Source organism: Chiloscyllium punctatum, chromosome 1 (assembly GCF_047496795.1).
Source record: "Chiloscyllium punctatum isolate Juve2018m chromosome 1, sChiPun1.3, whole genome shotgun sequence".
Taxonomy (NCBI): Eukaryota; Metazoa; Chordata; class Chondrichthyes; order Orectolobiformes; family Hemiscylliidae; genus Chiloscyllium; species Chiloscyllium punctatum.
Window position 1 is genome coordinate 66576960 of NC_092739.1, and position 16435 is coordinate 66593394.

Below are 16435 nucleotides of genomic sequence, written 5' to 3' on the forward strand. Positions count from 1 at the left end.
GTGAATGTTCTCTAACTGGCCCCAATGTAAGTATATCTTTCATTAGATAAGGGGACCAAAACAGTTTTTCAGGTGTAGTCTAACTAGTACCTTGTGTAGTTTTACCAAGACTTTGTTATTTTTATACTCCATCCCCTTGAAATAAAGGCCAACAGTCCATTTGCCTTCCACATTACCCCATTGAACTTGGATGCTAGTAAATTTGTGTTTTATGTACAAGGACTCCCAAATCTCTCTGTATTGTAGCCTACAATCTGTAGTCTGTTTTCTCCAGTCTTTCTCTATTTAAATAATATTCAGCCTCTCTATTTTCTCTGCCACATATTTAACCTCACATTTTCCCACAGTATATTCTCAAGTTTTTGCCCACTTGCTTAAACTGCCTGTATCCCTTTGCACACTCCATGTGTCATTTTCACTACTTTCTTTCCCACCTATTTTATGTCATCCGCAAAAGTGCTTTGCTCAAAGTCATTCATACATATTGTAAATAATTTAGGCCCCAGTACTGATTTCTGTCGCACACCACCAGTTAAAGGTTGCCAATTAAAAATACTCCCTTTATCTCAACTGTCTATAATTTCAGTTACATCACACTGTAAACTTTTGCTATAAATTCTGTGTCTTACAATTGTGTACACCACAACCACCTGATGAAGGAGCAGCGCTCCGAAAGTTAGTGCTTCCAATTAAAATCTGTTGGACTATAACCTGGTGTTGTGTGATTTTTAACTTTGTACACCCCAGTCCAACACCGGCATGTCCAAATCTTCACTTTCTCTGTAACCATGTCCTTTAATATTCTAGGGTGCATCCTAGCCGGTCCAAGGGCTAATCTGTCTTTAGTGAAAGTAATGGACATGAGATAAATAATATCTGTTGAACTGAATGGGGAAAAGGGGAAAAGTGGCAGGTTTAACTATGAGGGTGCAGAAAAAAATTCTTTCTTCAGCAGGATAGTGGGAAATTGAATGGCTCTCAGTGAAATTTGATTACAATGAGGGTGGATGAGAGAATGTGACTGGATATCTTTTGAGAAATAGCTGGCAAGTTAGTTTGCGAAAATAAAAATGTCACTGTTTTAAAATTTCACATACGTCATTGTAAAGTGCAAACATGTTTCATTTCTTACATAAAGGATCCCTTTTCTTCTCCAGGAAAGTATTACCCTGAGCCTCACAACTCCATCGCTAGTTTTTCACAATATGTTTCACTGACGTAGTACCTTGTCATAGTAAAACATCCTAAGGTACTTCACAGAATCACTCTCAAATTAAGTTTGATACCAAGCCATACAATAATATAATAGTTTAGATAATCAAACGTTTGCTTAAATAGATAGATTCCAAGGAACATACATTTGGATGAAAGAGAGGTGGTGATGTGAATACAATTAGGGTGAAATTTCCAGATAATTGCAGTGGCTTTCACAACTGATGGTGTGGTGACCAATTATGGACCAAAAAAAATCAAACTCAAATGAGTTGCAAATTGATGAAGTGCAGTTACCTTGGAGAACTGTGGGGTTTATGGTGATCACATGTGAGTATACCCAATGAGGCACATGGTGAAAGTTGGGATTCAGGCAGGAAAAGTTCAGATGAGCTCATGTTTATGTAGGTGGGAAGCTTTCTAACAGAGTGCATTGGATCAGTCAATTCTAGAAGCAAAAGTCGTCCTCATATGACCACTTTAAGGTGATACAAAAGGATATGTACATAACAAAATATCAGATTAATAGATTGGAGGAACGCTGACTTGGAGGGACGGAAAATATAATTTAGGAAAGTAAAATGTGCACCGATATTGGCAAACAATGTAGAACAACATTGGTATTGAACAGAATGCAGGAAAACATATATTCTGCAATTTTAATCTCCCAGTTATGAGAACACTAGACAAAATAGATTTTAATTATATGGTTTGATAGACCATAACTTTTTAAAGATTTGAATGTGAAAGAACCAAGAGTAAGAAAATAAGTTTCAGAATTCCAGGGTTGAATTGAAACACCAAAATAAAATTCTTTATTATACAATCTTGAAGAAAACACACATAAGCAACTAATAGGTATCTTGAACAGGTAAGAAAATGAATCTAGACCATTTACACTATATACACACAACTTAGATTTTGATTTGCAGGATTAACATGAGATAAATATACAAAATTATTTATGATTTTCGAGAAGACTTGTAGCTCAGGTTGTACGTTTGCACGCTGAGCTGGTAGATTTGTTCTCAGACGGTGCATCACCATATTAGGAAACATCATTAGTGACCCTCTGATGAAGCATTGGTATTCTGTCCTGCTTGCTATTTGTGTGTCTTAGTCTGTTGCAGTGGGTTATATCACTTCCAGTTCTTTTTCAAAGAGGTTGGTAAATGGCGTCCAAGGCAAAAATCACACAACACCAGGTTATAGTCCAACATAAGTATTTGAAAGCACTAGTTTTTGGAGTGCTGCTCCTTCATCAGGTGGTTGTGGAGTATAAGATTGTAAGACACAGAATTCATAGCAAAAGTTTACAGTGTGATGGAACTGAAATTATATACTGAAAAAAGACTTGGATTGTTTGTTAAGTCTCTCATCTCTTAGAATGACCATGTTGAATTCAGTTCTTTCATATGTAAATTGCAAAACCTTTTTAAAAGTTACATTCCCAAGTGAACTGTAACAACTGGTGTCATGTCAGCCCAGATAATGCATTTAAGGTGTGAGCTGCCCTGTGTGAGGCTGTCTTTGCCACTATGGTCAGACTGATTCTAATATAAAAATTTGATTTACACAATTTGGTTTCATGCAGTTTTTGAGCAAAGTAAAATGTAATTCTGCAAGTACAAATTCACCCCACAAACTGATATGTGTATGTGTGCAAGTGGGTGTGTGTGTGTGCTATGTGTGTGAGTGTGAGTGTAAAGGGGTGAGAGGGTGCATGTGAGAGTGTGGGAATGTATGTGAGAGTGTATGAGAGACGGTCTGAATGAGCGTATGGATCTGTAGGAGTGTGTGTGCGTAGGAGTGTCTGGGTGTCTGCATCTGTCTCTATGTGTGTGTCTGTCTGTGTATAGTGTGTATAGTGCAATGGGGTCACCTGTAGTGTGACATGAACCCAAGGTCCCAGTTGAGGCCATTCTCATGGGTACCAAACTTGGCTATCAGCCTCTACTTGACCACTTTTCGTTGTTGCCTGTCCCGAAGTCCGAGACCAAGTCAATATGTTCGTTAATGGAATTCCAATTTGAATGCCAGACCTCTAAGAATTCCTGTGCATGTCTTTGTTTAGCCTTTCCCAGGAAGGATGCTTTGTCCCAGTCGAACTGGTGTCCCTCTTCAACTCTGTGTATAATACTAGTGATAATTGATCATGTCTTTTGGTGGCTAAGTTCCTGCCCGTTTGTACCATGTAATGTTTGTTGCAGTCCTTGCAGGGTATTTTGTATATGACGTTTGTTCTGCTGGTTGTTTGTACGGGGTCCTTTAAATTCATCAGGAGCTGTTTCAGTGTGGTGATAGGTTTGCGGGCTACCATGATTCTTATGACTGGAGTAGTCTGGTTGTCATCTCTGAGATGTCTTTGATGTATGACAGGGTGACTAGAATCTCTAGGTATGTTGTCACTTCTTGTGTAGGAATTGGCAAAACTGCGCTTATCGGGTACCTGTTGTTCCTAAATATGGTGTATAGATTATATACAACATATTCAGGAACAACGGGTACCTGATAAGCACAGTCCGCAGATTCCTACACAACAGACCTAAATAATACCTCAAACTGCATTGAACACCACTCTTATCTTAGTAAATAAAGTCACACAACACCAGGTTATATTTTAACAGGTTAATTTGAAAATACAAGGTTTTGGAGCACTGTAAATTTTACTATAAATTCTGTGTCCTATGATCCTGCCCCACTAGCCATCTGATGAAGGACCAGCACTGGTGCTGTGTGTTGTGTGATTTTTAACTTTGAATTATCAGTGGCTCTCAAAGCTTCTTCTTAGCCCTAACCTTTATTCCATATTACAGAGTCACCACTCCATAGAACTTCACCTGAGACTTAATTATTTGGAGTCTGCTAACAGCAGCAATCATTCTGCCTGGAGTCACTCCTTCTACTTCATCTCTTCCCAAGCTCAAAACACCAGATATCTTCCCTCAGCAAACATACACCCAGATAAAACAATAAATCTTTCTTAAGCTTCAGCCATCTCCATGATCAGATAGCCTGCTGCAGACAGTCCTTAATCTGGGTTTTAGAGTTTACTAAACAATCCTAAACTGATTTAGCTCTAACTCCCTCTGAATTCCATTACCTCAAGCTTTGCAGATGAGGATCGAAAATTTGCATTTAGGCTGTTGTCAGGAGCAATCATTTAATGTATGCTTTTATTAACTACAAAATGGCTTCTTAATGCAAGTAACATACAATAACATCACAAAATGGCTTCAAGGAGCAAATTAACAGTTTTGTTTATAATGGCATCTAACTCTACTGAAAACTGCATTCCTGAATTAATTGAAAGAGATTAGCAAACAATGCCCTGTTCATAAAATGAATTAACTAAGTAAGATATGACAGTATTGAAGTATCCTAATCTGACCTTGGAAACCAGGTGTCCCAGAGATAAAGACATGCAAAACAAGTCAGTTCAAAGGAAATATCACTGGCTTAATTTTATGTCTATTTGTCATTTTATTAGATTAATTTTGTAATTAACACTGTTCTGTTTGTTAAGATACCTATGAAGTCTGTGTTTTAAACTAAAGCACACAGCTTTTTCAGACTACACAGAGGTGCTTAACCCATATTGCTGGATAACCTATGCCTGGCATTGTAATAAATTATTAAATCTTGCTGAACCAGACCGAGCTGCTAATGTTTATTTGACTGATTGCAGAACTGAGAGGCTCCTCCCGGGGGTCTAGATCTTCACAGAAACCATGTCTCCAGTCAAGTGAGCCCATCTGCTATTTTAAAGTTTTAACTATTCTATTCTGATTCTATTAAAAACAAGTGGGTAACTTTCTAAACTGCCATTTGTTAACGGTGTTCTAGCAATCATTAAAGTCCTATTTTAATTATACAATTTTCTTAGGTGTTATCTTAAAGAAACATGAGCCCAATCTTTTAAATTCACTAGATTACAATATCCTTCAATTGTATTTATCATAATTACTACTGTTAAACTTTAATTCTTAAAATTAAATATTATACACCAAAACATATGAACTAGATATTCACAACACCTTGTCCAATCCCAAGTTAGTTCTCCACATTTGCAACAATATGCTTCAGATGTCCTTTCTGATGTCAAAAATATCAATTATAATAGTTATTCCCCAGATTGTCTTTTTCACTACTCTGAGGAATATCTATCTTTTTATTGCAACCACCTGGTTCATTGTAACCGGCATTCTATCATCGTATCATTTATCTCTACAGTGTTTCCATGAGTTTGCAAACAGTTGTCTGCTACTACTCACACATTTGTTTGACAACTCAGTCATCACCATAATTGCAGTGATCCTTACAAACTTTATGGGCTTTAAGGATACTGAGAGGATGATTCCTCTTGTTGAGGAGTCTAGAATTAAGAGACATGGTTTACAAATTATGAGTCACCAAGTTATGACAGTGGGGAGGAGAAATTGTGGAATTATTTTCCTTAGGCAGTAGTGGAGGTTGGGTCATTGAATATAAATCTGAATTAAACCGATTTTTGATTGTCAAGGGTGGAGACAGGCCAGTGAAATTGAGGCCACATTATTAGTCAGATTATCCATGATCTTACTGAATGGCAAAGAAGGCTAAAAGTACTGAATAGTCTACTCCTATTCCTAACTTGTGTATTTGTCTCAGAAGTGGAACCTTACTCCCAAAGAGAGGATTTTACAATAAATTCATTAGCACTACACCTTTCTACAGTTTCAAAATCTAACTTAATTTTCACTGCCTTTTAGCATCTATCAAGTATCATTTGTTATTCTCTCGTATGTCCAGCAAGTGTCTGATTCTCTCTTTAAGTTCAAAACTTTTAACAGCCAGCTTTTGGCTTATATGTGGAGAAAGTGAGGACTGCAGATGCTGGAGATCAGAGCTGAAAATGTGTTGCTGGAAAAGCGCAGCAGGTCAGGCAGCATCAAAGGAGCAGGAGAATCGACGTTTCGGGCATGAGCCCTTCTTCAGGAATCATTCCTGAAGAAAGGCTCATGCCCGAGACGTCGATTCTCATGCTCCTTGGATGCTGCCTGTCCTGCTGTGCTTTTCCAGCAACATATTTTCAGCTTTGGCTTATATGTGCCCTCCGCTCATATGCATTGACAACAGCATTCTTCAGTGTGCCATAAAATTAGATATTGCATCTGAAAGTAATGAGTACATTTCTAGTGTTTTCCCCACAAAAATGTTTGGAATAAGATGGTCCAGTTTTTCTTCAATTATTGCAACTCCATAGTAATTTTTTTTTCAAATGGCAAGAATACATTTCAATTCCTTCCAAAATAAGTGAATACTCATTGTTAAAATCAAAACCATGAGTTAAATCTAATTCGTCGAGTTTCCTTGCAATTGCCTATTTGGGAAATGAAACCTTTTCTTTGCCAAGATCCAAATTTCATTGTATCTTTTCTGTTTGGAATTTAAGCTTTGCCCTTTCAAGTTTTTCTCTTTTCCTTTATCTCCTTTTCCATTAAACTGGGGTTCAAGTTCTTATCATTTTCTCTTCTTCTCCTCCTTTTACCTCTCATTCCCTTTGAAATTCTATCTTTTTCCCATTTTTCCTTTTCCTAAATTCAGGTATTTTATTTTTTTCTAATTTCAATTGTTTAATTTGCAATTTAAGATTTAGCACACTATCCTAGCTAACTCACCATGCATGCTATTGGGAACACTATTTTCCTTCTCATTGTTCAAATGTTGAGCTAATGCTTCAAAAATTTCTACATTTTAGCACCTATCTTATTAATTAGTTTAATTTTTTTTAACACCATCTTTAAATTAACATTAATCATGTGACATTCAGAGATATATCCTTTTATTTGAGAAATGCTTCAACAATATTCATAGACATATTACATTTTCAAACGATACAGCAAAAGAAATTCTAAACATCTTCTTTGTTTAAAATCTGTCAATCTTCAACTCAGCCACAGCCACAACAGCCCCCAATTTGTCAAGAGCCCTGTAGTTACTGATAACTTTTAAGGCGGTGAGCTGGTGAGAATAACTGCTGTACAGGGGGACAGATGTCTGCCTCATCAGCCTGGACCAGGAGAAGGCCTTTGACAGGATATCACACATGTAATGTGGGACTTGCTCTCCAAAAAGGATTTTGGGTAGCGAATCTGCAATTGGATCAGACTGCCCTACACCAAAAGTGTTAGTGCAGTCTCAATCACCAGGTGGATATCAAAAGGTTTCCCAATCAGATCTGGAGACAGGCATGGCTTCCCACTCTCTTCTGTCTTGTTTGCATGGTGTATGTAGGCCTTTGCTGAGCCCATCAGGAAGTATGCGAGCCTGAAAGAAATGACTGTTCCAGGCAGGGAAAGCCTGCAAGGTCAACACCTCCCTGTACATGGATGACATCACCGTTTTCTGCTCAAATCCGATATCAGTGCACAGACTCATTAGAATTTGAACTGACCTCAGGAGCCAAGGTAAATCGAGGCAAGAGTGAGGCCATATTCTTTGGGAACTGGGCTGACCAGCCCTTTATTCCCTTCACCATCAGGACAGATTACCTGAATGTATTGGGATTATGGTTCAGAGGGGCTGGGGTATGCACAAAATCTTGGAAGGAACACATCACCAAAGTGAATCAGAAACTGGTCTTTTAGGAGCACTGCTGCCTCTCCATTGCAGCTCTCTCTGTTGTTGCATGTGGCAAAGGTCTGGCCCTTCCTCCAAAACTACTCTGTTTCAGTGGCCCAAGCCATCTTCCACTTAATCTGCAGGTCTAAGATGGACCGTGTCTGTAAGGACTCCAGGTTCAAAACTCTGGATAAGCAGACGGGGTGGGTGGGGGGAGGGAGGAAGAGGAGAACATCCCCAACATCATCCTTATCCTGATGGTCACCTTTGTATGCAGTTGCATCAAGTCATAAATAAATACCAAGTCTCATTGCTTACTGAGGTTCTACCTGTTCTTGGTGTTGTGAAGGATGAAATTGGTCTTGCTACCGCAGAATGCTCCAAGTAGTTAGACCATTCCATATCACCTATCCTTTGTAGAAAAATTTGCAAAGAAAATTACCTTTGATCACCAGTCCGTCAGGAAGTGGTCAGCACACAGTGTCCTTGAGATCCTGAAGGAAATGGAGAGGGTGGGGCCTGTTGCATGGTTCCCTGAATAGACTATCAAAGTCATTTTGCAGAATGCCTCATCACCAGAACATTCCAACATGTACAAAGACAACACTTGGCTAAAAGGGTGAAAAGGGCTTGAAATCCTTCATGTATGCCCAGTTGGTCTGTGTCACTGTACGCTGCCCTTAAAGCAGCTGTGGGGTGATTGAAACTGTCACACATCTCCTGCTGGAACGTGCCTTTGCAAAGGAAGTCTGGAGAAAGATGCAGTGGTTTTTGTCGAGGTTCATCCCAAGCAGCTCCATGTCATGGGACTCTGTGCTCTGCAGTATGTTCCCCATTGCACCTGGAGGACCATCAAATCAGTGAATGAGGCTCTTTGGTCTGCCCAAAACTTGTTGGTCTTCCAGAACAAGGAGTTGACCTTGACCCAATGTTGCAGACTGGCACATTCCAAGATCCAGGGCTATGTGCTGAGGAACACTCTAAAGCTTAGGGTAGCTGCTGCCAAGGCACAATGTGGAAAGACTACTGTCTGAGGTTTTCTGTTGAAGGTAAATGGGGATGTGTTCAGTTACTGGACCTTCCTAGTACCTTAAATATATGTAAATATTAGCATTGTATGTATAGGAGAGTGTTTGTTTGTTTGTTTGTTTACTTGATACGTAACTCTACAGAACCGATCTGTGTTTGTGATAATGTATGCGTATAAAGAGATTTTTTATTAATAAAATACATTTTTGAAAGATAATAAAAGCTGTTACCAACATAGCCACATTTTACTAAGTGTGGCATCAAGGAGCCTTAGCTGAATTAGAGTCAACAGGGATTGGGGGAAAACTCTCTTCTGGATGGAGTCATATTTAGCACAAAGTAAGATGGTTCTGAGTTTTGGAGGTCAGTAATCTCAACTCCAGGATATCTCTGCAGGGGTTTATCAGGTTAGTACCCTTGGTTCAACCATCTTCAGCTGCTTCACCAATGACCTTTCCTCCATAATAAGTGGGGATATTTGATAATGATTGCAGAAAGTTCAGCATCATTTATGACTATTCATGTACTGAAACAGTCCATGGCCCAAGCACTAAGGACTGGATAATATCCTGGCTTGGGCTGACAACTGGCCAGTAACATTCACATCACACAAGTGCCAGGCATGACCATTTCCAACAAGGAACAAACTATTTCCCATAAAAATTCAATTGAATTGTATTGAATTCCCCCCCATCAATATCCTGGAGGTTACCTCTACAGATCATGTAAGGAGCTCAGAATACTGCAGCAAGAACCTCACCTCCTGACTCCCAAAACTTGTCCACCATCAAAGTACAATTTTGGAGTGTGATGGAATATTCCCCACTTGTCTGATTGAGTGCAGCTCAAATAATATTCAAGACTCTATTCAGGACACTTGACATTAGCCAGAACAAAAGCAGCCAGCTTGATTGGTACAACATCCTCAAACATTCACTCCTTCCACTACTAGCAGCTGTGTATACCATCTACAAGATAAATTCAACAAGGTTCCCCAGAGAGCACCCTCCAAACACACAAATGCTACCATCTAGCAGGACAAGGCAGAAGATATAGCCAACACTGTCACCTGCGAGTTCCTCTCAAATTCAGTATCCTGACTTGAAATATATCACTGTTCCTTCACTATCGCTGGTTCAATATTCTGGAACTTCTTTCCCAGTGACAGTCTACATGAAATTTCACTAAATGGACTGCGGCAGCTGAAAGCAGCTGAAACTACTACCCAATCAAGGGCAACTAAGGATGGGCAGTAAATGCTGGCACAGTCAGCAACCACCAACACCTGGATGAATTTTTAAAAATCCTGTAAAATCCTTTTGGAATTGCAAGACAAAATTTCAAGTTTTAATTTTTTTCAGTAATTAACATTCTAAAAGCAATATTTATAAGCCCCAAGTAGGCCACTAATGCTCTAAACTGCAGAAAAGGTAATTTTTAATTTTTAACACAATGCAAAACCCCATGGCAGTTATACATCACTGCCCAATGGCTGCAGAATTACAGCATTTATAGCAAGCAGTTAAACTTCACTCCTAATTTCCAATAGGTTTGCTTCTCCACATTTTGCTGAGTCATAACATCAATTGATCATTAACAAGAACTGACTGCCACAATAAGCTCCTTACTGCCAGTAATTCATTCTATTATCCTTGGATTGTCTCTTTGATCAGACAGCATATTCCCTCCTATATTCTGCCTGGTAGTCCATGGAAAGATGACGCCTTCCTTTCTGCTGACTATACTGGCAGCTGACTTCTCTTTGCAAGACCTCTCTTCAGACAGAGGCCTGGATTTCCACTTCACATTCATGTAATGAGAGTTGTAAAATTTCCAAGCTTACCATAGCACCTTAGGAGAAAATATCCTGAATAGTTGAATTTTCGTTCTTGGGGTGAGGAGGAGCAGGTGTGGTCACCACCTCTCGACGCAATCCAGAAGCAGTCATAGGAGTTCCAAGTGCGAAACCATGTTATTTAAAATGCTTGCCTCTGTTCTCAAGAGACATTATCCTAGTTGTTTCCTTAACTATTAAAGGACTGTGGCTGCCACCCACTCTCCATAACCCTTCATGACATCTCATGGCAACCATGCGCCCATCTATGGTTCTACCTACCCCCCACAGCTATCCATGTACCTCACCCCACTGCCAAATGGCTCCTCATACTCTGCATGACAGCCCAGGCCTTCCACCTAACCCCATTGACCCTTGTGTTCCGGATGACAACTCAGTGGTCATTCATGAATCCCAACTCAATACCTCTTTTTTTCTTAAATTCTCTAAATCAATTCAGCTAGAGCCCACCATTGGCAGGCTTCAGGATCAAAGATGAGAAGAAATAAAATGAATGCCCAAATACCTATTAACACAATATTAAAAGTGTGCATGGGTACTAGTGGATACTTCAAGCAAAAGCCCTTCATCAGGAAGGGCTCAATTCCTGATGAAGGGCTTTTGCCCGAAACATCGATTTTCCTGCTCCTCGGATGCTGCCTGACCAGCTGTGCTTTTCCAGCACCGCTCTGATCTAAACTCTGGTTTCCAGCATCTGCAGTCCTCACTTTTGCCTACTAGTGGATACTTGCCAAGTTAACAATAGAGGAAGGGGGAAAGATGGAACTATTCATTGACACTAAGTTAGCATATGGGCATGAATGGATTGGGGAGGGTCAAGGGATTTAGGGTGGCATAGGGAGTGTAAAGAATTATGGAGAATGCATAAAGAGCATTATGTGGCAGAGGTTTCAATAGATAAGGCACAGGGAGCATGTGGGGTGAGAAGGAGTGAGAGGGCATGTAAACTGGGGAAATATTTTATATTTTATTCTTTCATTTTAACCTTAGGTCAAAGTGCCATATGCTGGAGACAGTTTTTTCTGCTTAGGTTAGCTTGCTTCAGAATACTGCAGCCTTCTCAATTTTTCCCCGAGTCATCTGGCCCAAATTCCAAACTAGCCTGCCATCCTGGGCTGATAATGGGGAGTGCATGTGGACGTTTTTAAAGTTCCGTGGACATTAACTCTGTTCCACAGTAGCCTGCTAAGTTGCTCTAGATCATGTCAATTTAATCATTCTACAGGCATTAGCCATCCTTCAGGAATGCCTACGACAATTCTAAAGATTTGCAAAACCTAACTGTGGAATAAGACATGTGTTACAGCAGAAATAAGGTCCATATGAACTCAGCATAGAGTCGAGATGGCTCTCTTAAATTTGGTTCCATATGTGGAGGCCTGGCCAGGGCTGAAACATTGCTATAATCACTCGTAAAGATAGCTCCTGCCAGATATGGTGATGGAACGTCTGGATCCAGCATGCATTTGTTATTTTGGATGCTTTGCAGTGTCTCCACAGCTATGCAGAATTCCGTTTATTCCATTTTACCTTAAGGGGATAGTTTAAACATAACAATCTTAATAAACACATTTGTAACATAAGTTCAACATAGATAACTGTGAGATAGTACAAATTGCTACTTAGAAAGTACTAATCCAGTTGCAGTGGAGGACCAAAGGGACTTCAGAGTGCAAATACTGCAATCACCAAAAATGGTGCCAAAGTTAAGCAATGTCATAAAACAAGTAGACCAAGCACAAGGCTTGTCTCTAGAAAGATAGAATTGAAAGTGAGGAAAGTTATGATAAACTTGTAGCCAACATTGGTGTAGATCACACAGTATTGCATGCAGTTTTAATCATTGGATATAAAAAGGTATATATACAGAAAGGCCAGGTTTCTGTACTTAACAAAAAAATACTATTACAAACAGATACTCTGGATACAGATAAATATGAACTGTCAACAGTGGGTACAATTACATCATTTAAAAGAATTTGGATAGATACATGAATAGGAAAGGCTTGGAGGGATATGGGCCAGAAGCAGACAGGTGGGACTAGTTCGGGATTATGTTCGGCTTGGACTGAAAAGTCTGTTTCCATGCCATATGCCTTTATACAGTATTACTGTATTAAAACCCTACATTTCTTGCAAAACCTCTTCTACATACATGCAGACAGACCCAAAAACATTGTTGTTATGGATAGAGAGAAATATTAAGAATGCAGTTTAATGGTTTCTATTCACAATGCTTGCTGAAATAGTCCTTTTGGCTGCTCCTCCATCTCTATCTTCCAGGTAATTTGCCCGCAGGAGGCACTGGGTGACTGGTTCACAACTTTATATACTCTTTGACTTATTGGTTAAAAACAATAGCTTATATCAACTGGTAAGGGGAAAGTAAACTTGTCTTTCTTCAAGCTTTAAGTCTTGTTTTTAAACCAGACACAAGGACACTCCCTCCCCTTTCAGAGGTCCGAACACTTCTGGCCATCTTGTTCACACCCACAAGCTGTTCAGCTCACTGGGAGCCAGGCTCATAGTTGTTGGCCTTTGTCATCAACAACTGCTCACCATTTCACTAACCAAACAGCTAGTTCTTGCCCTCAAATTTCCTTTGGTACAAACATATTGGTTCTCGTTTAGCTCCAATAACCTGTTCCCACTGGTTGAAAAGTTGAAACAGCACATACAATAAGGTTTAATATCATTAACTGTGGCGCTAAGTTTGTGATCCAAATTACCTATTTTTCCGTATATTTACTTAATCCTATGTATTTGAAGGTATTTCGAAAATGTTGAAGTGTATTGATGTATATCAAAAGTGATGGATCACAATCCTGCCAAAAATGTACAGCCACATAGGCTCTGAGTGAGACTTATTGCATTTAAGATGAGACAATCAATCACTGCGATTCCTATTTTCTACATAACTCTTCAGTTAATCACCAAACGGCAGTGTCCTTTTTACTGAATACGCACGCGCGCACGAAGCTGCGGCCATACGTCAGCGCAGGAGCAGCGGCGGAAGTGAGCGGCGGGTGCCGTGAGTCGCCGAGTTTGGCTTTTGCTGGATGCGGCGGATTTGAACGTGTTTTCCAACGGTCCAAAACGAAACGGCCGATCCCGCAGTCCACGGCCGTTGCTAAGTGCATGACGTAAGCGCGGTGAGTGCACGGGACGTCGGCGGCTGACGCTCAGTATGAGGGAAATGGGAGTGGGGAGGGGCAAAAGTTGGGCGAGGTGCGGGAGTAATTTTGACTTTGGGCGAGTTTAAATGGGACGTATCAGTTAAAGTCGGAATTATCCCCTATGCTGCTGTTTGCTGCGTGCGGATTGAAGTATGTGTTCACTGACCTGTTTTGAAATGTATTTGTCTCTGTTGGAATGTAAGAGTTCGACAGTTCGCGATTAGGGCGGGACACACTTCGCTGACCAGGACTATAGCGGTGCAGCATCTCCGTCCAAGTCAGGTACTCAGCCCAACGTTGGTGTATTCCTACCTAGAGGCATGCCCTTGTCACCCTGCAGCAACTGAACCCCCGAACACAACCAAACCTTGCAGGAACTTATCCGAGTCTTGCAGCAGTTCTGCCGAACCCAACTTCAACCCAACCTGAACCAGCATCACACCTCAAACCTGCAACATCTCAACCCAAGTCCATACTTGCAGCATCTCAACCCAAATCAGATTACTCGCCATTTCAATTTCCCTAACACCTTCCAGAGTCAAAGACCTCAGTGATCAAACATTTTTTTTAAACAACCGTAGGAGTCCTATAGCAAAAATGGTTATAAATTGTGTTCTGCTGTCGCTAATGCAGTGACTCTTAGTTTCTGTTTGTAACTCCTGAGGTAACTGTTAGCCCGGCTCTAACCGATGCTAATTGTACTTCAGGGCATCGAGTCATTCATAATCAAAAATAAGATGCTGCCAATCTGATATAAAAATGCAAGATAGTGAAATCATAATGATATTTCGCTTAGGTGGTTGGTAGTTGTTATACAGGATTAGTGGTGCTGGAAGAGCACAGAAGTTCAGGCAGCATCCAACGAGCAGCGAAATCAACGTTTCGGGCAAAAGCCCTTCATCAGGAATAAAGGCAGTGAGCCTGCAGCATGGAGAGATAAGCTAGAGGAGGGTGGGAGTGGGGAGAGAGTAGCATAGAGTACAATGGGTGAGTGGGGGAGGGGATGAAGGTGATAGGTCAAAGAGAAGAGGGTGGAGTGGATATGTGGAAAAGAAGATAGGCAGGTCGGACAAGTCAAGGAGACAGTAACTGAGCTATGTAGTTGTTATACAAGTGACTGGTGGAGAATATGCCAGAATATGTGTACTTATTTAAAAGAAGATATAAATATATAATTGTGAAGAGAAAAACTAATTTTCTGTACAAAGTTAGTCCTTGTTTGATTTTTAACAAAATAATATTTGGAATAATTTTGTATGGGTTACATTAGCATGCAACACCCAGGTTATAGTCCAACGGGCTTATTTGGAAGTACAAGCTTTCGGAGTGCTGCTCCCTCATGAGTTAGCGAGTGGGGCAGGATCATAGGATACAGAGTTTACAGTAAAAGTTCAAAGTGCCATACAAACTGATGTGATGTATTAGACAAACCTAGAGTGCTGTTAATTTTTTAATCAATTAGAATGAGGATGTAGGTTTTGATTTGATTATATCGACTGTGACTTGAAAGAATTTCTGCAATTTACATATTAATCAATTGAAACCGGCACCCCATTAAAGACTTAACAGTAATCTAGGTTTGTTCAATACATTGCATCAGTTGTACGACACTTCGACCTTTCACCATAAACTATGCCCTGTGATCCTGCCCACTATATACCTGACGAAGGAACAGCACTCCAAAAGCTTGCTCTTCCAAATAAACCTGTTGGACTATAACCTGGTGTTCTGAGATTTTTAACTTTGCCGACCCAGTCCAACGCTGGCACCTCTATCATGTAATAGTATGGATGGGCAATCATGGCCATGGAAGCTTGGTCAGTTATATTCTTTATAGAACAGATATGTTTCCCATGCCAGCGCTCAGATGTTTAATGTCTAAGTACATTAAAAGTAAATACTGTTTTTTCCATTTCACTATCAATTTCAGCTGATGTTATTCTTCTATGGTCTTAACCAAGTGTAGCCTTACTAACTTTAGGTAGACCCCACCCCAACAAGCTGGCAGGGAGATGTTCATTTTTTAAACTCTGGGATACATTCAAAAAATATTCTTTGGTGTGAAATACAACGTATGGTCCATCATCTTGGGCAATCCCTTGAGAGCAAAGATGGCTTTCTTTCTCTCTGGAATTATAGATTCTGACGTGAGTAAACTATCCACAGCTGATTTGCACAACTGCTGCTGTTGGGAAAGGTGGTATTTGAAGAGATGGTTGGGTGGGATATTCTCATTTTGCATGCTTCTTTCACTGTTTGCACTTGCTCTCCAACTAGACTTATCAGAGATACTCAAGATGGTCGGCATCCTCATCTTCCGTTGGGGAGTATAAGGCAGGAGATTTCCATGAGTCACTGGGGATATTACATATTTTCATGGAGGGTTTGAGGACATCCTTGAAGTGTTTTCTGTGCCTTTTGATGTAAAGGCTTGCTGTGACAAAGGTCTGGGTTAAGACATTTTGAAAGTCTTGTGAGAGGCAGTGTAGAGAATTGAGGCCCTACACAACACAGCTAATTGAGGCCCTGATTATGATAATGCTGGGAGTGTTGGCCTGAG

The 16435-nt window shown here is 40.2% G+C and overlaps 1 protein-coding gene across 6 annotated transcripts in view; it reads left to right on the plus strand.

Moving 5' to 3' along the window:
• Positions 1–13695: 13695 nt before the first annotated feature.
• The window catches only part of LOC140474277 (kelch-like protein 5), a 150093-nt gene continuing 147353 nt past the window's right edge, over positions 13696–16435 (plus strand). For 2 of the 6 annotated variants that reach the window (XM_072567700.1, XM_072567728.1), the window contains exon 1: positions 13696–13851. The gene's annotated coding sequence lies outside the window, so the exon portion shown is untranslated. The other 4 variants (XM_072567713.1, XM_072567735.1, XM_072567720.1 and 1 more) reach the window with 2 other exon arrangements.